Source organism: Balearica regulorum, chromosome 8 (assembly GCF_011004875.1).
Source record: "Balearica regulorum gibbericeps isolate bBalReg1 chromosome 8, bBalReg1.pri, whole genome shotgun sequence".
Classification (NCBI taxonomy): Eukaryota; Metazoa; Chordata; class Aves; order Gruiformes; family Gruidae; genus Balearica; species Balearica regulorum.
The window spans coordinates 4,609,901-4,636,721 of NC_046191.1; the positions used below are offsets into that span (position 1 = coordinate 4,609,901).

Here is a 26,821-nt window from a genome sequence, read left to right on the forward strand (position 1 = left end):
ACCCTTACTAATAGTAAAGGCACTAATATAGAATAATACCCTTAAATGCCTAAGGGACTATGCTGTACTATCAAGAAGCACTTATTTTTCAGTTACCCAAAAGCAAACAAAACAAAAACAAGGAACAAAAAGCACACTTCACCTCCCCTTTTCCCTTCCCAAAAGAGAAATCTGTACATGCAGGAGATCTTGGTCTTTGGAATGTGAGGACTGTGTTAACAATAACAAAACTGGAATAAATAAAAACCAAGCTGGAGAAAGTATGCTTCTTCACTAAAAACAAAACAGTTCTAGATTATTTAATCCATTCTCTGGTAAATTCTGTGGAGCTTTCTCACATCTTAGAACAAGGAAAGCCAGCTTCAAATAGGAAAGAGACCTCATTTTAGGAGTAGAATCAGACCCCAACTCCCAGTCCCATAATACTTAGATTGTTCCACCAAAACCTTCCTAATTGCCCCCCCATTGTAACATAGTCTCAATAAATCCCACCACAAGACTGAAAATATTCTACTACTTTCTAGTATCTCCTTTTCTCTCTATAAATAATTCACGATGTACTAATCTTCTGTAATGTCTCTCTGTATCGTGTTTTTTTTCCCCCCTCTCAGTGTCCAAGACAAAGCCATTACTTCATTGCTGCCTTGCCTTTAATTCTATCATCTCCTGCATTTTAAATACTTTCAGGCCAAACTACTTCCACCTGCTCTAATATAATGCAAGACATATCCTGGTTTATCCTGGTGTAACTAATTAGCAGAGAAATGAAAATGACTAAGCAAATTATTCTAAGAAATGAGATTCAAAATTTATTTATTTTCAGCTTCTACTGCCTACATAGATATCTCACTCATGAACAGGAGAAAGATGTCAGCATGACCAGTGTCAACAAATATCAAGCTCTTCAATGTACAACAGAGTTGGTTTTCTCTATAATCTGCTCTAGAAGAGATTTGTAGTAAAACAGAAAAATGATGCTCTCCTTCCAGTTCTTCTCTTGAACTCACGCTGGCATATACAGCCCAAATTACCATTGATCAAAAAAGAGCAATGGCATCCTGGACTGTGATTAAAGAGAAGAGGATGGCTGCACTGGGTCAGACGAAAGGTCCAGTTAGTACAGTATCCTGCCACAAACAGCAGAAGCCATAAGAAATGCATATGCCTGCTCTTTTCATTCAGCGATACTTCCCCAAGACACCTTCTTCCTCCTGCTATCTACAGTAGAGGTACTTCCTGAGCCAGAAATTTTATCTTTAGGATTAGCAGAACTTGAAGGCTTTTTCCTCTTCAAATTTGTTTGTGCTCTTTTTGATTCCAGGGAAACTTTTGTAACTGCAAACTACTGGGTTAATGAATTATAAAGTCCTGTGTAAACAATGCAAGAAAACCCTTTCATTTGTTCTGAGCGTGGCGTGCCACCTGCTAGTTCTGTTTGATGTGCCTGAGTTCCTGAGCTAGAGGAGACATTAAGCAATTTACCTTCTCCATGCAGTCACGATTATATCGCATTCTGAATCGTCCCCAGAAGGGTCACTGCAGCTATCTCCAGACCATGGGTGATGAGCTGAACTCACAATCTTAACACGGTCAGGTAAGTCAAAAAGCATTTTTCTGCTCTATGACTGTTCATAGATGTGGCAATAATAAGTACCACAATACAGTGCAGCAAGAAATGACCCCAAGTCTGCTTTGGGCAAGTAGAGGTATTGCTCACAGTAGAAAAATAATGTGTAGGTGTCAACTGAAAGGTGCTGCTTTGGAGCACAGAGGTGGCTACGGAAGGCCAGAGATTTCAAATTTCAGGCAGTTCCCAAAACAGTGGCCCTCAAAGTGTACTTAAACAGAGGAATCCAGGAGCTCCTCCCAACTATATGCTTGGAGAAGACTTAAGGCTAGCGCTAACCCTGGTTTTCTTTGGAAGGAAGATCAAGGCACGCACATGGTTGCTGCATGCTCTGATAGGCTCTGCATTGCAACAGGCACGATACTAACACCGCAGCATGCCTCGCAAAGCGGCCAGGCTGCCGGGACAGAGACAGTCTGTGAGACCAAAGACAGACCAGCTCTCTCACTCTAAGATTATCAACCTGACAGTGGTAAACTGGGCTACCCCAATTGTTCCCCAGCCTGTAACTATGCTGCACAAAAGAAACAAGTTCAGCTCTCTCTGCTCCACTGCTTGTCCAACACCGGGAACAGCAGGAAACAGCTGCAGAGGGGAGCTCTTAGGAAAAAGGAAGGCTGAGCAAAGAGCTACAAGAACACACTCACAAGATGAGGAGAGAAGACACATACTACTGGGGAAACCCGGCAACTCCAAAGCCCTCTGGGGCTCTCTTGGCCCGGGCCATCACTTCAAAAGCAGGGTCTGATCCTGCATCCATTAAAGTCAGTGGCAAAACTCCCAGCCACATTAGTAGTTCAGGATTAAACTCTTGACACTTGTGAACATCACAGGTGCACTCACACATCTGCAGGATTTTGAATGCTTGCCATAACCTACAATTTGTCAAACAGAGGAAATGTTGATTAGTTTATGCCGAGACACAATTCTCAGTCAGGAAAAACTAAGGAATTAAAAGGGTATATAGCAGCACCCTTTCTTCTCCACACCCGGAAAACGGCAATCGATACAATTCATGCACACCAACCTATTTAGATCTATTCCCTCCTCTGACACTGCAGCTGCACACATCCCTAAAGGCTGTGCTAATGATCTCGCAGACAGACATGTCCCAAATGACACTGCAGAATGCTTGAAGCTCTGAAAGGAGACACTATCTTGTTTACATTGACTGTGAGGGGGAAAAAAATGCCATCTGATTATTACATAAATTGTAACTGTAACAGCTTCATGACTAGCTGAAAGGAGGTAACAGGCTCCAAAATGATGGATGGACCCAAGTGGTTGGTTCCATCAACTTATTAATCTAATGCTAAGGAAGATCTTTCTTATTCCTATGTCTCTGTCACTTTAACCTACCCCATGCTGGACAGGAAGAACAATCTGTTCATTGCCTGTAAAAGAGAGGCAGATTCCTGTAATGTGACTTGCATTTTTTTCACTCTGTTCTTTTATAATGGAAATGGAGAAACAAATAAAAACCAAACAAACAAAACACACACACACACAAAAAGCATACAGTAAACACATCCTTAGCACAATAATGTTAATTTACAAAATATCTGTTCAAACTATAAAATATAATTTGAAGTAAAATGCAGTTCAAAAGGCACAATTACAGTTCATGTAACCATACACACACTAGCTTTAAACCGCACTCCTGGAGCAAACCAGCCTCAGTACCATGAGCTTCAGTGCAGGGTACATACGCTTACCTGGAATCCTGGGTAAATAAAGCCATTATGCTACTGTGGATACCAAATTAGCCAATTTAGGTTAATTCTCATACTCTGATCACATCTGTAGATTCCAGTTCTACATCAAGGTTGAATTTGGCAGTAGCTGTGTGATTACATATCAGCACATCAGTATAAAAATAATTTGTTCGGAGTTCACAGTTTTATGAAATGACAAAACATCAAAATTAGCATTCTGGCTGAAATCCACTGCATTTCCCATCAAGGCTTACACATTTAAGCAACATCTGAACCAACTGTCTATATAATTACTCCTGGCAGATACTGGAACACTTAGGCCAGTAGTAGATGCAACAGTGAAATCAATTTTTAAAGACATGCTGTAAACCACTTCTTTCAAGATGCACAGCCCAGAAGCAAAGATGTGTCTATAAGCCGAACCCAGAGTTTACTATACAGTATTTGTTCACTCTTGCATAGTAAGAGCATGAGAAGAATGACAGCCCTAAGTAATCTGTGATTTTAAAATTAAACATTTATTTGGGCTGCAATTCCAAAACCACTAGCCCTGAAGTCCCTGTCACAACTACTTAAGAGGAAGTGAGGTTGCACATTAGCTTAGGTTAAAAGAAACACAAATTCTGCACAAAAATCAGGTATCTAGATAGACCATACATGTGTAACATGTCTACATCCCTTTCTTTTTAACAGTGAAAGAAGAATCCCATCTGCTCATCTGAAGCCAGTGAGTTCTCTTCCTTCTCCCTACATACACAGCTGGGGGGTGGGGGTGGTGTTTGTTTTGTTTTTATCAATGCAAAATCTGCCACCTTATTGATCCTATCAGTCTCATAATTTCAAACTCCCACAAAGACAAGGCTGAAAGGGTATCAGGCCAACACTTCTCTGTAAGTTCCCTTCAGTGATTATCTCAAAACATCCCAGAAGTCAAGAGCTTGCAAGCTTGCTTGCCTCACACAGCTGAAGGTCACAAATTTTCAAACTTTATTTTATGTACTCTGAGTACTTTCCCTTTCACATGTGGAAATGCAGAGGGGAAGTCAAAGGCAGCTCAAGATGCCAACCAGAAGGTATTAAGAGCCAAAAACCCAGACAATGCTGACCAGAGATTTCCCTTTGAAAATGAAGCTCAGAAACACATTTCTACCAAGGCCATGCCAATACTGTCGATTTTGCACATCAGGCTCTTTGATATTCCAGTGGCAGGTACCAGGGAAAAATTTCAACATGAGTCATTAGAAAAGCCCAAGATACAAAACAGGAACACACAGGAGAGCTATTCTGATCCTCTCATGTAAATCTACTAGTTCTCAGGAAACAGATCAACCTCTAACAGAATCAAAAGAATGCTTAAAGGAAGAATGGCTTATGGAAAGACAGGAGACAGACTTGTTGGGGAAGGACAAGAAACAAAATGGGTAAAAGAACCCTTATTTGGGAAGAGACGCTTCCCCCCCCCCCCCAAAAGAACCAACATTTTAAAATGATAATTTAGCTGAGGGCTATTAGAAACACAGAACAGACTAACAAAAGTGGCTAAGAATACACATAAAATCTTCCCAGCGTAATACTAGCTTATTTAGTCTCTCCTGACACTATAAATTTATTTCTGCCCTGATTCTTACAGCTGGGAACAGCTGTCCCTACAAGAACCCAATTCCCTGTTTTCCTCTTTCATCCTCCTATCCCAGGCACTCTTCCCAGGAAAAACAAACAAACAAAAAAAGCTGTTTTTTTCTTTTTTTAACATATGCCAGTACATATTGCTAAAGGAATGGGAGCCATTAACATTTGAAGACATTTCAAAATTTCAGTATTTTTTGTACTATATTTAAGTACATTTAGAAAAAAGTTAATTTCAATAAATTAAGTGAACAGTCTTCCAGGATGAGGGAATACATGAGGATGAAAAAGGAGGAGACCGCTTTCACAGTAATGTGTCTATTACTTTCTAAGAATCTCGGAGATGAGAAAGCCCTCTCCTCTCCTTCCCTGACATTTATTTCTCCAGAGAAGCACCACTGATGCTAAATTTACTAAACTCGCTAACAAGTCCCAGGCACCTCAGTAGAAAAAGAATCTGCAAGGTCACCAGTTCCTAACCAGTGCAGAGCACATCACTACCGAGGAACACAGCCATTATGGGGAGGTCTGGAGCAGAGCACTAGTAAACTCCACCAGGTTGTTGGGGTGGGCTCCATGCCAGCCCACAAGCCTTATGAGAACGCAGGAGCAACTGTCATGCAAAGGAGACAGTGCTGCAAAGGTGCGAGAAAAAGGAGCTGCAAGAGGATGGGGAGAAGAGGAAGGGGAGAAGAGGAAGGAGGCAGTGGTGGAAGCAAGGAGCGAGAGGACACCAGTGCCAGCAATACCTGTGCCAGCAATACAAGACTGGAAACTACCACTTGAGTAAGGGCAAGAAATACATTTAAGGAAATCTCCCAGGGATCTGGAGGATTAAGCAAGTATGTAAGTGATGTACGTGTCCCAACTGCCTGCGTCAGGTGACCTGAGTGCTGCCATTTAAAGCTCAGGGAAAAGCTGCAGGGAAAATGGTGACTCCTACACCGCAATCTGCAGGAGGCACTGAGAGGAAGCAATATGCCTACCCTAGCCCTGCAAAGCCTCCAGTGCCTCCCCAGGCACTGCGCACCCCCACGCTGCCTGGGGCCTGTCAGCGCAAAGGGACTGTGAAAAAGGGCAGACCCATTCTCATTAAATTTAGGCATTATATATAGGCTGTGCTGTTGAGAAACATCAATAAAAGCAAACTTCGGGAAGTCAGGCAAGGAGATGAGAGTGTAAATTCTATAACGTCCCACCAGCTACGCAAAAAAACAGGCTCTGAAACTGATTCAGAGCAATTTAATCGCGCTGCCAACGCATGCCCTGGACAAGCAGCATGGGGCCTGGCAGTGCAGCGAGAGGGCTTCCCTGGAGAAAAGGCCGGAGGGGGGTGTTACACACGTGCACCACAAGGGTTTTTAATTAAAAAAAAACCCGCAAACGCGACAGGGTTTCTCAGCCAGCAGCACCTCATGAACAGGGAAGGAGTTTTCCGAATGTCACCGCGTTCCGCTTTCAGCGCCGAGCTCCAGAGAGGGAGCTCGCCAGGGCCTAGCAGGCAAGGCAGAGGAGGGCGGGCCGGGCCGGGCCGCCACCGTTAACGGCCGTAACGGCCAGCGGCGGCGCGCGCGGGGCTGAGGGAGCACGTTCCCCTCACGGGCGGCGCCCGCCTCGCCTGGCTGAGGGGGAGCCCGCCCGGCCGCGGCCAGTCGCCACCGGAGCTCGACGAGCGCCAGTCACTTACTTGTCCAAACTGAAACACTATATTAGCTGCGCAGGGAGCGGGCTACAGAAACCGCGCTTTTCCTGACAGGACAATTTCCTGACCGCCGGCCGCTGCCGGGAAACCCGCCGCGTTCCCTCCCCCCGCCCTGTCTCCCTGGGCCCGGCCCGGTCTGGCCGCGCTTGCGCTGCCGTCCCCCATTGGGGCGGGGAAGGGGAGGCGGGAGCGGCCGAGCTTCCCCCGCTCGCCTTTGAAGGGCTGCGCCGGCCTGTGCCGGCATCTGGTTTGCATTTGGGGGCCCGCGTGTGGAGCTCGCCCCGAGCGCTGTTAAAGGGATCTGCTGTGTGTTAGGTATAGCTGTCAAGCTGCACTGCCCTGGAAAGCCGAGCGTGCACTGTGTGCCCTGTCAGGAATTCAACTGATACGAATATTTTTGCCTCGGAAAGGGAATCGTATTTCTCCTTTATTTAAAAGCAAATAAAACAGAAACGAGGAGGAGGTTTGGCTCTTTTTGTCAAAGGGGTTGTTGCTAAATCGTTTTTCTCAGCCACAGCTCTGCTGCCCTACAAGACTGCAGAAATATTGGGGGTCGCAGAAACATTTAGCTTGCAAGAAGCCACACCAAGAGCCAGGGGAAGAATAAATACAAGGAAACAAGCAGAAGGGTATGTCTGGACCAAGGACAGTCTGAAACATCTTCCACCTTGAACTATAAATACATAATCACTTCTTAAATAAAACAGGACTGCAAGACATGAGTTACATTTTCTGCAGGGGGTTACTCAGTTTGAGAGTTTTACCTGAAAAGTTGGAAAATTCCTAATGTGAGGAATAAACCCTGAGTCTATTTAAGGTTCGCTTAAAAGGGAGGACAGGGCAGTAGGATCTGCTTGTCATTTTGAAGCACGTCTTGAAAAGAGAGAGAGAGGTGTGCCGGCAGCGGCTGCAGGCTCCAGCAGTGGGAAGTACCAGACCCCACCACGTCCCTCCACAACCCACCTAGGGAGGAGCTGATGGATACCCTCACGCTCCCACCATGTCCAACCACTTCTCAGGAGGCTCCAGGAAGCCACCAGGAATTCTTCCCGTTATCCCCCAACTATTCTATGGCAAGAAATCTTGTAGCAAAAAACTCTCTTGCAACATTTCCAGCGTTTTCCCGCTTTGGCCCAGGCAGAAATAATGCAGGAACAACCTTGCTCAGGGAAAGATGAGTGTTGTCTCGTGGTTTAGAGCACAGGGTTCGTGGTCAGGAGCTGTGGGTTCTCATTCCAGCTTTGCCACTGAATCATTTTGAGAACTTCGCTAGTCACTTTGTATTAGACCCAGTTAGTAATTTTCCGTTGGAATGATTTTCTGATGGAAAACACCACTTCTACAAAACTGAAACCTTCTGGGTGAAAATCAACTTTCCATTGGGAATACCTTGTGTCTAGGTGGGGTAGGAAAGGACATTTGACCCAAACTGAAGTATTTTGAGTTTTCTTGCTTTAGTCCAAATGCTTTGCTTTGACAGATTTTTTTTTTTTTTTTTTTAAATACCACCCTCCTGACTGTAATTCCCAGTCAGCTTGTTGCACGGTGGGGGTGTGTGCTCTCACGCTCAGCTTTGCTCCTCAGGAAATCTGCACCTCCTGCAGTGGGATGCAAATTTCTCTCCTCTGAGACATGTACATCCCACTCGGCGTCAGAGCGGTCCAGGCATGCGGGCACCTGGCCCATGGGAACAAACCATAGTGTAAGGCTATCACTGACCAAGGAACTGCGCCGCGGAGAGAAAGCGTAAAGTTCAGAGACAGAAACGAGCTGTTTCACCTTAGTTCAGTAACCCAAAGCAAAGTACTGTGACTCTGGTAATACCAAAATGTTTTGTTCAAGTGAAAAGCAGTAAAACGAAGCCCAGAGAAGCAGACCTGAGTGTGCTTTTACCACCTCTGACAATCAAATCCTATAAACCTTTCCATATGTATGCTGAGCTCTGCTATATAGCTCTTGCTCTTCACACTCCCAACTATCTCCCTTCTTGGCTCTTTTGTTCCAGAATCCTATTCCTCTGTTCATTAAAACCAAATTTCATTATTTATGTCATCCGTATACTCATAAATTGCCAATGCTTTCTTTTAATATTAATAATACTTGTTATCCTCCGACAGTGCATTTGTAGATACCATTTGAATCCCTTCTTTACTTTTGTTTTGCTAAGTTAAACGTTAACCATTAAGATTTTCTTTCACAACAAGTTTTGGATTATCTAATAAGCTTTCTCTGCACTTGTTTCAGTCAGAATTCATCTTTTCTGAACATGAGTGCTCATACTCCAACATAATGCATAATGTTCAAAATGATGTCTTGCTAATGACTATACAGTGGCAATAATAATTCCCTATGCACCCTTTTAGTTATAGACAGGGATCCATTTTGCCTTTTTTACACCTATATCACATTAGTACCTTGATTTATCCAGGTCTTTTTGCTCCAATAAATAGCAAAAAAAAAACCACCAACCAAGTTTTCTGTCTGTAAGTACAGACAAATATATTAACTTTTCCTTAATACATTTTTCCATTTCATTACACTTCTCTAGCACTCACATGGTTTCTTTCCAAGGGAGTGACAAATGAAGATATTTTCAAGAAGAGTTACAACTTCTCCAGCCTCTGAAATCAAAGTCCTGAAAATGCTTTTTTTTTTTTTAATTAAAGAATCAAAGTTTAGATTATCACATATTCCCAAGACCACATGAGGCTTAATTCATTACTCCTTTGAAATTTTCTGAAAGGCTGAGGGTTAAGGGGTATTATATTACTGCAGAATAATGATGATTAATTTGTTTCGTATCAAATGCAGGAAGAGTAGATATGTGTGCAGTGAATCCTTTATAATTTCAAAATCTTTCTATAAACTTGAAAATATGTTGTTGACATATGTACCTTAAATGCAACACAAGACCACTTTTTTCTGTTTAGAGTGTGGCTGTTGTGGTTTTGCTTTACATATTACCGCTTCAAATAACCTCCCTATTTTTCCAAGATTCTGGACAGGTTCACTTAAAGTATACCCTTTTGCCTTTTCATTACAGAGTAACTAATGAAAATTCCATTTTAAATGTGCTTTCTGTGAGACAGGAACGTTCTTTTTTTTTCATTATTAACAAAAGCCCGTATTTCAAGCTGTGGGGATACAGCTTCAGGTAGCGTAAATCAGCATTGCTCTAAGATGGCCTGCAGTCCTCTTGACCAGCACTGCAGAACAATTTAGTGGTTTTAGATGACAGTTGGCATCTTTGAAATATTCTCTTTTGCAGAACTAGACTAGATGTGACACTTGCTGGAGAAGAAATCTTGCATAAATCTGTCTAAAAAGACTCACTTAATCATATTACTTCACTAGCAGTGGTAACCTTTGGAGGCCAAAGTCCAGACAGGTTGAGAAATGGAACATGAGTACATAAAGGTGACAATTCCATTAACTGCAATCAAAAAGAGAGGTGAATGGTGAGATAAAGACAAATGACTTATTCTATAAAGAAAAGAAAATATGTCTGTGAAGGGGAAAGAGACAGAAGGAACATTTTCCAGCCTTGGTGAGGAAATAAAGATCCAGTCCCGCTGTGTTGAGATCAATGCAGAAACATCTCTCAGCCTTGCTGGATGCAAGCTCTGGCCCAGCAGCCCAGCCTGTAGTTGAATGCTAGTGCGAATCGTCATTTTAGGAGCGCCTGTGTACGCAGGTGAGAAGCCCCAGCAGAAAACTGTATGCAGAACGCCTTGCTGAATGGCCCACCATGGCCGTGCTGGAAATGCAAATACTTGGGCCAAGCTCTGCAGTCAACAGGGCATTTTGCAAAAATAAGTAAGTGGAAAAACTGTTAGCATTTCTGAATCCAGTGTTTCAGGATTCTCAAAGATACCAGACAAGATCTTTCAGTCCAGCGGGGTGCACTTCCACCCCAGAGGCTGAACAGAAACCGCTTTGGGGTTTTTTTTTGGGCCTCAAATCAGAAAGCGTGGGTACACACTGACAGCTGAAACAACCACTGTGGAGTACTGCATCCAGCTCTGGGGTCCACAGTACAAGAAGGACATGGAGCTGTTGGAGCGAGTCCAGAGGAGGCCACGAAGATGCTCAGAGGGGTGGAGCATCTCTGCTATGGAGACAGGCTGAGAGAGTTGGGGTTGTTCAGCCTGGAGAAGAGAAGGCTGCAGGGAGACCTTACAGCACCTTCCAGTACCTGAAGGGGCTACAGGAAAGCTGGACAGGGACTGTTTATCAGGGAGTGTAGTGATAGGACAAGGGGTGACAGGTTTAAACTAAAAGAGGGGAGATTTAGATTAGATATTAGGAAGAAATTCTTCCTTGTGAGGGTGCTGAGGCCCTGGCACAGGGTGCCCAGAGAAGCTGTGGCTGCCCCTGGATCCCTGGAAGTGTTGAAGGCCAGGTTGGATGGGGCTTTGGGCAACCTGGTCTAATGGAGGGTGTCCCTGCCCATGGCAGGGGGGTGGAACTGGGTGGGCTTTAAGGTCCCTTCCAACCCAAACCAGTCTGCGATTCTATGATTCTACCACCACAGGGGAAAAAAACCCAGTTCTTACGCAGGTTCAGTGCCAAACTTCAGCACAGATAAAAGAGAGATTGTGGTGACATATTCTCACCCAGCATCCTTTTGTGAGGCCAAGGACAGCATAAGTGACATCGCTAAGTCAACTTCACGTTACCTAAGTTTTTCTCAGAGGAGGTGGGAGCTTAGAGACTAGCCACGCTGGCTACTGAGCTGCTTTGCAACACTGGAAAAAAAGCCACGAAGGGATTTAATCTACTATCTCTCAAATCTTTCTAAAATTAAGATAAAGAGGAAATGAATAATCTAAAATCTATCTATATATACAATCTCCTCCTCTCTTGCAATTTTCCCACTTATGTATAGCATTTTCAAGAATTTCTATGCAGAAAACCTCATCTAAACCCAATTCATCTACCAAAACAAAAGAAGCAGATAAGCAAATTGTTTTACTTACAGAAGCAGAAATGGATCTCTGAGCATTCAAAAATTCCGCTTACTTAGGTATTGATTAGCATAACAACTGAAGGGAAGAAAAGATTTATAAAGGTTCATGTAACATGTGCTTGCTTTGGCAGTTCATACAAGCACCTGAGGGTGGTTTTCAATTTTATTTTTAAGAAGCAATATAGCACTGGTATAGGAAATAGAAGCTGGGGAATACTCTGGATGAAATGCTTACTGAGTCATTAGACTAGGACTATTCATTCAAACAGGGAAATAGGGAAGTAAAAAACAACTGAATATATCCAACGACAAGAAGGGATTTTTGAGTGTACAGTAGGAAAAAAAGGAAATTTCCTTTGGGGGACTTTTTCTGGTTTTAACAGAGATATTAAGTTACTCCTAGATACTAAAGCAGCCCAAAAGGGAAATCCCTGTTTTACACAGCTGTAAATACAGCTAAAAAATAATTCAGATTTTATCAATTCATGACGCATTTCCTTAAGATTTGGGTAGCTCACCTTTTAATACAAAAGTCAGAAGCCGATACAAACAAGCATGCAATATTTCAAGCTCCACCAAAATTCCAGTGTCTTGCCCAGGGCCTGTTCCTGCCTGCCCTCTTGGCTGGATACCAACATCTTTTATTCCCAGGGGAGCCAGCCTTCCAAAAAAACACTTGGCACTTGAGTCAGGGCTGCTCTGTTTTCCTAACGTTTGCGGCAGGCAGGATGTTTTCTGACTCTGGTACCCAACAGTTGAGCATTCCAGACAGCACGGGGATTTTTCTTTCTAAACCGCACTACCAGTGCCACAAGAGTAAGTGAAGTTCTGTGACACCGAGTGATCCTGGTGGGAGAATAGATGACTTTGTTGCCATACAGTGATACACCAAGGGAAAATGCGCATGACTCTTGCCACCTTTAGAAACTCTCCTTCTGTGCTGTGAATACTGACAAATTTCTGGCTGAAAATCGTGTTTTCATCAGCTGGTTCCCCTCTGGGAAGACTGCCAGATCTCCAGAGATTAGGTTGAGGAGAAGACCCCCCTCCCCAAATGCATGGCCAGAAAAATAGCCTACTGCGGCAGCATGGGTGCCCAACAGTCTTTGCACACATTGTTGCTGTACCCGTCCGTGTTAGCAGCATGTGAAAATGTTCTGTTTGCTGCCCAGAAGAGACTCAGTCTGTGAACACACACTACACCTACCCCTGCAACTTTTGCATATCCCTTTACACTCCTTAAATATTAGAAATAGGACTTTATCATTAGCATTTATATTCAAGTAATTCCTGAGATCGCTGATGTCCGGGCCAACTGCAGCCTTTGCCTCATGGAACAGAAGGTTCCTAGGTCCGGGCAGGCAGGTTACAACTCACAGACAGGGCTGACTCGGCGCTGACCAGGAGCGGACACGCTGCCTTGCTCTGTCTGCGAGGCAGAGTTCCCAGAGACAATCTTCCACCATAACTGTATGGCAAAATTCCAGATGTGCAAAATCATGAAATCATAATCTGTTGAGCTGGAAATGAATTTCACAAGCCAGCTGTGAAAATGTGTCGAGCTCTTTAAATTCACAATACCTTACATCTCATGAAAAATAACTAAGAGGTTAACTATTTTTCTGCAACTTCCTTTCAAGGCTTTTTCCATAGAATATGACCAGCTTACGTGAGACATCTTATTACAGTGGTGATGTATCACACAGTGATGCCAAAATCCAGTCAGCATGGAGAAGAGTTGAAGGCTCAACCACACTTCAAGCAGCATGTCCTGTTGCCGTGCCTGGGACTTTCTACAAAAGGCAGATCCTATTTTGCCCTTTGAAACTAGTGAACACAGTCATGAGAGGCAAAGTACCATCAGCATCTGTTAATTCGTAAAAATATAATTAATTGTCTGTTCTCCAAGGGTAAGATTGTTAACTGGAATCTGGACTTCCCAGATTATAAACAACAGGCAGCTTTTCTCCTAAACTCATTGCAAAATTACAAATGATGTTCTAAAGCCAGCACTGTAATCTTTTAAAATCTTAAATTCACCGGGGGCTTATTCAAGTACATAAAAAGAAGTTTGTAGGATCATTTAGCCACCTGCAAATCATACACAAATAAACCAAGCAGCACTAGAAACAGAAATAAAATCACCATGTATGTAGCTAGTTCCTATAGCAGTTAGATTTTCATGCTCTGTATACAACCCAAAACAAATTGTCTGCTTATAATTAAAATATGATACTGTTTCCAAAAGTCTTGCCTCTAGGGAGATAATTGTATACCATGGGGCAGATTCAGTCCTGGTGTAGAATTTCTGATTTTCACGGAATTACACCATTAAAGAATTTGGCTGACATCTTACCCACACTGATGAAATTCAACTTTTAAGGGACAGTTATGGGGTTTCCTCCTAACTCAGGCCAAGTTTCTGGAACAAGGAGAGTCTGTAAAAGAAACCGTTGGAGGGATGTTTTAGTCTGGCATTTAGGAATATTCATATATTAGAAAATGTCGCAGGATTTATTTTGTATTTCTTACATGTTAGAATTTCTTGCTTTTTTTTACTTTCCTTACAGATACAATGCCAGTAGGTGGTCACAGCAAAACAGGATAAAAAGAAACGTAATGAAACAATCATAGACAGCTGTGAGTACAAAGACATTTGTGGATCCAGTTACTTCTGCTTCATCTTTGTTACATAAATCTATTTCCCAAACTTAATGTATTGCCCGAGCTTGCAATATATGATTAACAGAACGTCTGCACCACTCAGAACTCGGGAGAAAAATGTTCGATGTTAATTCTCCAACATTTTAGGTAACCTTAAGTATTTTGGGCATGATTGATCTCACACAGTGCTTTGGATTTATGCTTTGCATGACAGATGGAAATCAGAATATACACACTGATGCTGAAAACTTCTGACTTCTGAGCAGAATCAGAGAAAAAGAGCTACAACACTTCCCTCCTCCTGGAGCTATCCTGGTCTTTCCTAAAATCATGCAGCTTCACAGGTCATGGCCCAGAAAACAGGAGTCTCCCCAGCTCTTCTGCTCGTGCTACGCGTACCGGGCACCGTGACAGGGGGGCAGGTTGCAAACAGTGGAAATGTGATGCTGTCAGAGGTCTGGGGGAGATTATTCTATTCCCTGTGCAGTTGTTTGAGCCGCCCAAAGAGCATGAAGCAGATGCCTAGGTTCTTACTTAAGGCTTCCTGGGAAAATCAACACTGTTTCAAAACTGTATCAGAACCAAAACTATGGAAAGATTAATCAAGCTTGGGTCAGGAGGGAAGGAGGATGCAATAGCTTTTGACAGCAGTGACCTGGTAAATGACGTACCCAATGTTGAGCTCTCTTACGAATCAGAATACTCAGTGCATCACATCAAAAACTTCTTTAGACTATTGCCATAATATTAGAAAGAACATGGAAAAAGATGGTAAACATAACAGAGCCACCAAAGGTACATTTTAAATTTACTACTTGCATTCTTACACTAATCTGACAATCATAAAGCCTTACTATAAATCAAATGGAGCAAATGCCATCAGTAAATTAAAACATATATAGTAATCCATGTAAAAAAGTTAAAAAACCTTTTGGCAGAGAAGACAGCTGTGATTCAGAGTTCCTTCCAGTGTTAAGCACAAGCAGCAGAAACCGCTTTAAGCATTTTTTAAAATCACATTCTAGTTGCTAGCCCTTGGATTTTACGGTTTGTCTTTCTGAAGCAATGATTAAACCATCATAGCTTTAATCACCTTTTTGAAACATTGTCCAGTCTGAAAAACTGAGAGTGAAATAAAAAGTAAGACAAATCAAAAATCAGAACTACTGTACATTTTTGCCATTTCTGTCAGCCCCAGCTAGGAAATGTTGTTATAAAGCAAGATAAAAAATAGAGGAAGGAGATAAATAGTAACTGCACTCTTATTTTAGGCTATGTTATATCTGACTGTTTCAAAAGTAGGAGGAATATAAGACTGGGTATGTATCTCCACCCCCTCCAAGAATTGCCAGGAACATTGTTTATGAGCGTGATCCAAACACGAGAACAGTTTCCTTACCTACGGTATGTGGCAGACGTGGAAATATCATGTTTTAATTGACACGGCGTTCCCATCATCACAACGTACACTGAAAAGTCATTATCTTGGGAGGTACAGGACTGGAAAATTAGGGTGGCAGATAATTACCCCAAGGGCTGCAAACATTTCCCTCAATGGAATCCCAGCCGCCGGGGGTCAGCAGCTAAGAAACGAACCCATGCACAGGGCGCAACTCCACCGTGGTGGGCGCACTACCTACCAGAGCTACGTGTGGCTGCTGAGAGCACGGGTGCCTGTACTGACCCCCTAAGCTGGTGGCAGGGTTTGGGGAGGGAGGCCAGGGGGTTCTACCGCCTCTACATGTACTCTCTTTGGCTACCTTCAAAGGGAATGATGCTTTAACTCAGCGCACTCACTGACTGGTATATTCTACTGCTGTAACTCAGATTTCCCCCCAAAAATCTTAAGGTAAGCTCTGAAGAATTGGGAGGAGGGAGAAGAAGCTTTCACTGAACGAAGCAAGTTTTCCAGAATACAACCTCATCCCTTTTGACCACCTATTACAGTCAATCTGACTGGCTAGTGCCGTGCTTCAAGTTTACTCAGTTTTTTCCCTTTCTTCATTGCTTTTAAATTAACTGGCAGCTAAAAGTTTCATCTAAAGCTATTTTATATGCTTTTTCTGCCTTACAAAAATGCCCATCCAAGAGTTATTTACTCAGCACCAAGCTTTAGGAAGTCACCTTGATATGGGAGGAAAAATATCTGTTATAACAGAAGTGCTTTGTTTTAGTATGTTAGTGAAGGCAAAGAAATGCCAGACAGAGCTGTGGATGTGACTATTTATCGTCCTTTGAGAAAATGTATGTTCTAAATCAGCTCAGTGGTACTTGTGTCACTGCGTTTCTAATGCTGTTGAAAACTGACACCAACACCATGATCTGAAGAATGTAAAACTTTGACCCAAGAATAACGTCCCCCTTTAAAAGAAAGACCTCCAGAATTCTGACTTTGTCTTGAGCTACAGAGCTAATTTTCCAAGGTGCTGCCTGTATTGGGCTTCAAACCAAAACTGAATGAATGCAAAGGAGGAAGCCTAATGTACAGAAGTTTAAATATATGGAGGCTTTGGGGTTTTTGGAAGATCAAACCCTTCAGAGTACAAAATATTTGCAATTTGGTATTGCAAGCATTTCCCTTCCCACTGGGAGGTTAATTATCATAAAGGAATACATTGCTCTCAGACAATATCTCAGGCTGGCCATGTTCTTGTTACTTAAACTTATTCTTATAACCAGAAGTAGTGTCACCTGTGGTGAGGGTTGTCTTTGTGAGACTGCTCTCTCATATCATACTCCTATTTAAGGGAACCAATTCAGTGGTTGAGAATAAGCCTAAGGATCTCAGTGGTATTTTGTATTTTTAATCACAGCCTTTTCAAGGTAATCCATATTTCAGCAGTTGCCCATAAGCGTCATCTTCATTTGTAACCTCTTGCCATATTTATTCCATAGAACTTTGCATAGAGCCTATGACCACAGAGGCTTCCTGACTGCAGCTCCTCCCAGCTCAGCTGCCAGCAATACATCCCATCCATTTGTTTAGCATGCAAAACCCCACACTGATTCTCTGGGTTGAGTAACGATGTTCTTATTACACCCACCTAATGCCCTTAATATTGGGTAACAGGAAACCAGGGGATGAAATGAGCTATTACTTCTGGTTTCTATGGTCCTGAACCCATAAGCTCTGGTTCTAGGGGGGTATCTGCTCTTTGACAACACTTCCCATATTGTGTTTCAGCCAGGAAGATGGATGTACCTTCGTTAAAGTGAGTCATTCACTGAACCTAGGCCAAACTGAAGCAAATCTGGGCCAGTTTACTGCCCCAGGAGGAAACCTGGGTTTTGCATGAATTAGATGTGAAAATAAGCAGAGCCTGACTGACATCTTCTCTGAATTCCAACCGTAAGGGTAAAACCCGGCAGGCATGAGCTTCAGGCATGACAAAAATGAGGAGGGGAAAATGAGGCTTCCCATCTCCCCTCCAAGAGCCAGAGATACACATTACTCAGAACTTAGGGTAAATTGTTAATTATTTATACACTAATTAAGTAGTGTTTATAGAATGTCTTACATATGTAAATTGCTGTAAATATGCTTCCATTTTTCCTGCAGTCTCCAATTAAATGAACTTTCATTTTAGAGCAATACAATTCCATACCAACTTGTTATACCAGTTCTTTAGCCAGGCAGCTTTTTAGTTAATGGTCCCAGCTCAAACTGCACTATTCTATTTCTCTACAGAATTTTCTGTGCTGGTTTGTAGTTGTTTTAATTCCATCACAGATCACATTCTGTTTAATGATAATTTGATTTTGCATTGCAAGACCCAGATGTACATTAGGAGGTCACACCTTCCATTTATCTCTTAAAGTAACTATTTTTTCCCCAAGTTCCATCAGGTTAAAACAGTTTGCAATTTTTCTCCTTGAAGTGTCCCTTCAGCTTGGCCAAGATATATAATAGATCAGTGTAGCTACAAATGCATTACAACATTAGTCATCAATTAGTTTTAAACCATCACCGTAATATATCATTTATCTAGCTTGCTGTAGCACTATTGTGAACATTTAATTTTTTAAAGGCATCTTGATTTTTTAACCTGATGGCTGCATCCCCTTTTGTCTCCTATACAGACATCTCCTTAAGGAACAATAAAAATTAGATTTGTTTGACCTGCACTCAGGGTTCATTTAAGCGAGATGGATTTTAATTGCTCTGCCTAGTCTACCAGACAGCTTTTATGTAATATTCCAGACATTTACGCACTGTCTTTTCCCTTGCTCTAAGCAGGTGTGTGTGCCCACAAATGCCTGTAAAGCAGCTCTTACAATTCATTTCACATCTCTGACAATCCCCTGGGAAACTGCTTACTCTGAGATATCATTGGCATCAAATTAAGGGCTCCAGTCATTGCCACTTCTTTCCTCTTTATACCATTTTCTTTTGTCTTTAAGATTCAACTTTTTGTGTGGCTAATTCTAAAAGGACTTTGCTGAGGACTGTGTTCCTCGTCCTTGCGTTGTCATCGTACATCACAGATGACTCACCTCTGCATCTCCCCATAGTGAGAATGTGTACAGAACCTTACCTGACTCCCCCCCAAATCCACATTGTCCTTCTACCATTTGCAATACATTTGACTTAGATTTATGATTCGAAAAAGGTCTCGAGTATAAGACAACTAAGACAGAGAAACACGTCTGTGCCACAGAAGTTCAGTATCTTGAAGGATCTCTAACTTCAATTAGTAAGTCACACGAGCAAGTTATCACAGTGTTGACTCAGAGCCCAAAATACCCTGACTTCTCTGCCAGCTTGGAGTAGAGGCAAAATGAGCTCACATTTGCCCACGATGAACCTTATTTGCTCCAGCTGCTCCAGCAGGGAGACGAGAACCTCATGCAGAGAGTTGTCTCCCTGCTGATTCTCCTCTTCCATGGGTGATACAATCTGAAGATGAGGTCCTCTATTTTTCCTGTTATTCCCATTCCAAAAAAGGAAGATTTGGCTGTCCTGTGAGTTACCAAATCAGCTCAAAAAAATGGGCCTCCTAAGCAGTTATTTGTGCCTACAGCTGGTTCTGGTCTACTCTCTGTTGGACACACACATGTACTTAATTCCCATTTGTGCTGGATGCCTATTAAAAGAGCAAATCTGCAAGTAAGGAGGGTCTCTTCTACCATGTCAATGGAAGAGAAATACGTAAATCTCCTCCATGCTGAAGGCAAATGTATGCTTAAAATGCTTGGGAGAACAGCTGTGAGAAAGAATCAGCGGTTTGTATTATGCTGCAAAGTGTCACTGATCCAACACGCTAAGCTGATCCTCATGTAGTACGTTGTGCTTGCTCCATGCTTGCATTATACTGCCTACTGCTTCCATGTGTGGGTAATTCCAAACGCACAGCATTTCAGACAGCACAGAAAAAGGGACAAACCTGGCTTCTTCCACCGCAACGTAACCAGCGTGGTTCACAGCAGCAAGGCACCAGTGGATTGGAAAGAAGGTCTCCAGCTAGGGGCCTCATGCGGTGAGTGGAGGTGGAGATCGTGGTGAGCCATGGAGAAAGCTATGGAGGAGCAGGGGGAACTGCCTCTCTTTCCCAGTCTGGGAAGCCGTAAGAGGGGTTGGAATAATCTTCCTCAGTGCCACCGTTTTTCTCCCCTTCTATCTGCCAGTGATGAATCCCAGTCACTCAGGAGACATCCTGGAGTGAGACTGGTATATGAGGATAGGTGAATCACAAAACATCTAAATAACATTAAGGGTTCTGTAGGAGTCTGTGGAGCTAAGTCTCACTTCCTTTCCTTAAAACCGAGCAGAGTTACATACTTGACCAAAACCCACAGTACATCTTCAAAGTGCAAAGTGCAACTGCTCAGCTCAAGGCATCCGTCTTCCACCTGCCCTGCCTGAGCCAGCACCCGAGCCCCCGATAAACTGCACATATGGTTTCCTCTGGACAAGAGAGAGAAGCAGCGGAACGTGTTAGATGTTAATGATGGCATCAATGGAAGAAATTCAGATGCTACACTGAGAGAAGCCTTAAAAGACTTTTACGTGACATAGAAAATATGAATACAGCAGTGACATCAGGAAAGAGATGGGAGGTCCAATGCACTTACTTTGCATATGGACACATAATTCTTAATTTCATATTCTGTTTCTTTTTTTTCCTAGGGCTTTTATATCCATCAATAACACACAACAATATTTTTTACTTCCCTGACAGAAGCACTGAAAATCAGAACCCATTTATTTAGTACCAAACAACATCAGAAATAGGAGCGGGCTTCAACACCGGAATACAGATTTCTAATCCTCCGAGGACCAGATGCAGCAGAGCTGGAACACTCAACAGCTGTAACGTGCGCTGAGGAGTCACATTTGTTCAAGAAAAGTCACATTACTTAAATTAATTGGATGTGTCCAGCTCATCCTGAGTCCACTTAAGCCTTGGCAAACCTCTAGGTCCAAGGCATAACAAAAGTATTAATATAGATATTCCTCTATATTATCCCATTTACATAACGACTCCCACCTTTGCAGCCTAATACTTATTCTTTGGAACACAGAGAACTATTGACTCATATCTGGACTGGGATGCCAAAAACTCCTAAATTTAGAGACGTTTGGAACAAGAGAGTTTGGTTCAGGCCCATCCACAACATCAAATTAAACACAAGTCATCATCTGCGCAAGCGACATTTTCAGCATGTCCAGAGCCTGGCGTGAGCTGACATTCTTTCTCCCAGTAAGATTTACAGAATTTGCGCATTGAAAAGTATTGAGGTAAACCATGGTCTGAGGGCCAAGTGCATAAATTAGACCTGTCCCCTCCCTTCAGTAAATTACACATATACATGCTGTAGGTTGGCTAACTATGCTCTTGGCAACTTGAACAAGTCTGCGTGAGTGCGTGTTAACATAAGGGGAGTTTGTGTCATACTCATGCATTTACATTTTCTTTTCTAAGACTTTGGTGCAATGAATACGTTGTACCTCATTTTTTCCCTCCATTCACATCAGATACTGGATTAAATAGGCAGAAAAAAAGAAAGTAATATTGAAAGTGTTGGCACATATTGCACTTTCTCAGCAGAAATTGTGTCGCTTGCCCGTCAGTTTGGTTTAAATTCCATAGGTCAATTTAAGGTCAGCAAGAAGTGCTGGATTAGCATCCTCAGAGACTGAGGTCCTCTCCTCATTCAGCGAACAAGTCCAGATCAAGAAATGTCACTTAAAGCTTCATGCACGATGATTCTTCCTTACAAGACAGTTATATTTCCTCAGGCCATCCAAGTGCTCACCTGTTCCTTGAGCCCTCTGCTTATATAGCCCCAAAAAAATGACCAGCTGGCATGATGACAAGGGGACTGACACAACCAAACTGCTTCTTTAAACACTGACACGATTTTTAAGAGCTGCGTATTTGCAGTAGTCCATGTACCTGTGAAATAAGTGAATCACTGTCTCCCATGTGTCAAAACGATGCCATTTCTGGCTGTTCCTCTCACAGATCTACCACATTTTTGGTAGAATGCATGGCCTAAAAACCCAAATACATGTTGCAGCTCTGATTGGCTCTTGGTGACATCTAAAATAAGTAATACAGTGAACACTCCAAGGAAACCAACACATTACCCCAACGAGATGCAGTTTGCACTCTAGGCTTCAGCCTTTCAAACTGGATTATCTGCGAAGCTTTTCTCTATGACCTTAAGAACCAGTAGAATTATTTTTAATTGCAGATGGAAAGCCTCACATAATCAGATGGCATGGTAACATTTCTGAAAAATTGAAAATATGGAACGATTATGAATTAAGTCACAGAAGAACTAAATATTGTGCATATGTCTTCTCCCGAATTTCCAGCAAATTCATCCTCTTGCCAGGCATCTCACTCAGCCCAAGCCCTCCTCTTGCAGAATTCTTTGGTGTCCCATATTCCAGGCTGCCTGATATCTCTGCTCCCCTCAAATTCTTTCCACAAGGTCTTTCCACAGATCCATGGCATTCCAGCACTGTGGCATTCCTCAATGTCCCTATGAGCAACTGGAGGATGTGACACTTGGCACGATCTGTTCCAGCTCTTGCTACCTTGTCTTCAGACCCTCCCAATGTCTCCTGTGCAGGGGGAGAGAGATGAACAGCAGAAGCAGTTGTAGGAGTGTCTGGACAGAGGGTCAGAGCTCAGCTCCTTCCCTTAAATCCATTTCGTTCACCTCTTAGCAAGCAGAACTGTTGCTCCAGAAATGAGATCCAGAAATTATTTCATTCCGGAAATGAAAGTTGCAGGAAAGGTTTCCCTCCTTCCAGCTCTTTCTAAAATTATATCCAGGAAAACAAGCTGATTGTTAGGGGCTGAGCTGGCAGTGGGGAGGAAATCCTGCGTGTCTGTCTCCCAGGGCATTCTGTCCTCTTGTTCAGCCCTGGTTTGAAGGTTGCCACAGAATGGGAGGTGGATTTACCTGAAGAGGGAAAGAAAGTGATGACAAATCAAGTGGGCTGCCAGTTCTCTGTTAGCACGTGACAGGAGATGACGCACCACTCGGTGAACCCTCTCTCTGTACCTTTGGAGCACCCAGCCCTGCTACTCTCTGCTGTGCTGGCCCTCCAAGCAGCAGAAGCCAGCCCGCAGGCTGTGGGGACAAAGCTGACAGCACCTCAGGGATGAGTCTGCTGCTTTGGTGTTGATGGGAGACCAGTCCCAGAGCACCAGCACTGCCTACAGCAGCTCCCTCCATGGCTTTGCCCTCCTGTTTCCTCCTCTGCCTCATCTACAGAAAGAGATCTGCTGCCTCACAGTCCCTTGCCTCCTCTGCAATTAGGACTGCACTTCATTAACAGCCCCCAAAACACAAGGCTGAATGCAATTCCCAGACACATGGCTCTGGAGACTCTTTCCAACGTGCACCACACTTTAAAAGAAATGCTTTCTCTTATGCCACCCCCTCCTATTCCCAACAACAACAGAACAGCCTGGTAGCAACTACAGCAAACTCACGGTGGGCAATAAAACCGCAGAGAAGTATTCAGTGTTCATAGTAATCATCTCCTTTACGATGATTTAGCAGAAAAGTAACTGGCATGGCCTGAATATAAAAAAAACAGTCTTTTGAGCATACTGCAGAAACTGCTGCTACAAAGTTATGCAAATTCCAGAACTTCTGTTTCTGTAAATAAAAATTTTCCAGGGGAGAACACACAGAGGAGACAGTCATGTGCTCTAGCTTGAACAGGAATTGGGAAATTCAGGGTCTAGTCCTAGCTCCACTCCCAGACAGGTTCTTTGGCTCACTTGGCTTCCACTTTCAATCATAAAACTAAAACAATGATAATAAAAATCACAATGAAAGCAATTGAAAAACATTTGCATAATTATTTAGCATGTGTTGGTGTGCTTTGCATGTTAGACAATCTCAGGACAGATAGGGAAGTAGAAAGCGAGTAGGAGAATGGGAACAAAACCTAATACGTGCAGCAGTAAATTCAATTCCATAGAAAAAACAAGCTGAAATGCCTATTTAAAGAGAGGCTAAATACTCAAAGACTCAGAGCCTGGTGGAGAAAGTCAGGGAGTTCATACGGGGAGCATAGGCTATGACACAGAAGGAAGTATGGACATAATTGTGGAAGAAGCTGATAAAAGGGTGGACTGGGCTGGAAATGCTGGTAGAGCTGAAGGTGGTATTGTGACAGGTGTACAAACGATGATGATGATGATGATGACGACGACGATGATGATGAATACATTTTCAGTTTGGACGGTGATGAAGCATGAGTCCTGCTGACTAAGGGTGAAACAGCCCAGACAGCGACTGTTAGATTCTGCTGCTCCGGGGCAAGATGCATTGGACTGCATCTAAACCAAGGCAGGACTGCCTCGGAAATAACGCAACCTCTGTGAGTGTTATCTGCGGATCTCAGCTACTTCCAAAGTGGTGCTCAGAGCTAAGCACCTGCCTGAGGAAGATATTGCTCCACAACTCTTTGATACGGCACATTTACCAGCAGGTTCAACCAGTAATTCATTGAAACCTGCATTCAATTCAATGGGACAAACCCATGTGGGAATAACTGTGAGTCACGTCATTGCAGGAGTGGCACCCTGCCCTGAGCCCATCCCAGAGCTGTTCCCTTGGCATCCAGTGAGGGTCTGCCACAGATCAAGTTCTCCATCTGAAATATCAAGCCCTGCCTCATCTGGGACAAATGTACTGCTTTGATCTTTAGACCCCACTTCACGCGGGCATGCCAGATGAGGTTTCCTAAACACTCAGACATCCACGGAGACAGAAATATCAACAGGAACCAATGCAGAGATATGTCACCTTGGCAAATTTAACTTACTATGTCCCCTTTGTGCTTTGGCACCTTTCAGCTGAGGCTGGTCGTATGATTTGTTGAACTAAATTAGGGAAAGGCTGATTCAAGAACAAAAAAATGGAGCTGAAGAGGAGCTGGGGTTTTCATACTCAATGAAATAAAATGATAATCACCTATCAAGAGAAAAATATGTGACAGATGCCTCTGGCAGTAAAATTCTTCAGAGCATCATGAGCTACAGGTTACAAGAAAAAAGACAAAGACATGAAGAACAGATTAATCCGACCATGGGAGAACAGCAAGAAAAGCAGCTGGTTCAGATACTCATATTGACAAAACACTGGCTGGCTACCAAATATACCCTTCCCACCCAGAAATAATTTGGGCTTGAAGGGAGCATAAACATTCCTTATTATTCTATATCATTAATTGCCAGTACTACTTGGTGTCCAAATCCCAGAGCACTAACATCTGAATTCAAATATGATGTGGTCCTAATCATCTGAAAGTAACTACACCCTTTGTCCCACAGTACACTCCTTAGGGTTCATGTGGGGAGAGGCATGACTTGCCATATGGAAAATATCAGTCAAAATAAAATATTTTTATCTTATGTTAAGAGTCATTCACAGTCTCCCACTGGTCTTTGCCATAAAACCCAGAAAAAGTGAGGTTGTTTAAGCACTGTCTAGTGTCAAGAGATTGCGAACGGATGTCCATCCAGTTTTACTGCAGTCTGGTATAGTCTTTCTTGATGCAACATGCACGTTTAGCTGCCTACATATTCTGTAGATGTTTTTAGTAAAAGTGGGAGGTTGTGCTACCAAAGGAGAACACGAGCCAAAGATGTTCTATTATCCCTATCCTACAAAAGGTCAGACAGAGCTCTTACCTCAGTGCTATAATGTGACCAGAAACTTAATTGAAAATACACGAAAAGGTTATTAGTAAAGAGATGATGCTGTAGTAAATTTGATATAGCTCACAGAAGGACTTTCGCTAGAAAGAGAAGGTTAGATATATAGATAGATAGGCCTTTAATTAAGGTGTATTGCTGGGTTAAGTGTAAATTTTCCAAGCAAGCATGAAGATAGAAAACTGGTAATTGCTTCCAATTTATATTATAAAAATCAGTCATATTAATTTTACTTCCTATGACAGCCTTACTCAATTCTAAGGTTCATTCACGTAATTGGAAGGGAGAACTCTCTGAGTAAAAAAATAAAGAATTGGAGAAAGAGACAGACAGATTGCAAGAATTGAACGAACAGCACTTTAAATGAAATCATTAAAACCCCTCGTCCAAGATTCTCAATAGATTCATGTTTGCCGTCCTCAAGGGATATTTATTATCAAAGCTGAGTAGGAAAAGATTGCAAATTATATCAGAAAAAAAGTCTCTAATGGTCTTCTTGAAAATTGAATCTGAAGAACTTCTCGTTTCTATTACTATCATAATTTTTCATGTCTCAAAATTAGTGTAGACTAGAAACCCAAATATTTCTCTCGCTGAGACTTCTTGCAACAATGGTATAACTCAGTCAAGTGTAACCAGCAGGTACACATGCACACAAACTAAACTTGCTTCAACCATATTCTCGTCTTTTACTTGTTTGTAACAGAGAGTTACAGGAGGGAGTATGTTCAAAGAGGGCATTGTTGTAAGCATTCATACAACTCTCTTTGCATAAATCATCCCCCCCAAAAAAAAGTCCCTTACTAAAGCGATGAATCTTTGTGGGTTTGGGACTTATCCAGTTAGCGATAAGGAAACAATATGTGGTGGCTTAAGTGGCAAATAAGAAGCAGTAATGATAAGAGCAAAAATTTAAAAGTAATAGTCTTGGAGAACACAAGTAATTCACAAGGCAAAATATCAGAATCATTTGTTGACTACTATTGAATAATAAATCTGCATCTCTTTTGCAGATAAATTGCCTTAAAAAAAAAAAAAAAGATTAAGTTCTGAAGAGGTTTGTTTAGTTTTTCAGTGCTATCTAGGTAACTGCCTGCTCTCCTTCCCCTGACAAAGACCAACACAGGACAGCTGTTTCCACATTTACTGTTACTGGGTAAGAGATATAATTCTGTAATTATAATCAACCAAGGTGCACTGAATTTTAATCTCCCAATGCATAAATCAAAGTAAAAGTGCACCACAAATGCACTCCTGGCATGGACAAGTGGGTTCTGCTACAGACAGATGCATCAGCAGCACTATGCCCAAGTCCTTCTGGGATCC

General features: G+C 42.5%; 1 protein-coding gene and 1 long non-coding RNA gene across 17 annotated transcripts in view; one reads left to right on the forward strand and one right to left on the reverse strand.

Annotated features, from left to right (window-relative positions):
• The window catches only part of FGGY (FGGY carbohydrate kinase domain containing), a 320,610-nt gene that overhangs the window by 136,493 nt on the left and 157,296 nt on the right, over positions 1-26,821 (reverse strand). Inside the window, exons 1-2 of one of the 16 annotated variants that reach the window (XM_075759270.1) lie at positions 6,656-6,782; positions 2,299-2,502 (exon numbers count right to left, since the gene is read on the reverse strand). The exons of 13 other annotated variants lie outside the window; for them this stretch is intronic. The gene's annotated coding sequence lies outside the window, so the exon portion shown is untranslated. Of the gene's footprint in view, positions 1-2,274; positions 2,503-6,655; positions 6,803-26,821 lie in introns of those variants that run through there. 2 more of the 16 variants (XM_075759268.1, XM_075759264.1) reach the window with 2 other exon arrangements.
• On the forward strand, positions 1,422-15,460 carry LOC142602717 (uncharacterized). Its single transcript, XR_012836484.1, has 4 exons — positions 1,422-1,594; positions 4,036-4,069; positions 13,280-13,549; positions 14,210-15,460. It is a non-coding gene; the product is annotated as an uncharacterized LOC142602717 (long non-coding RNA).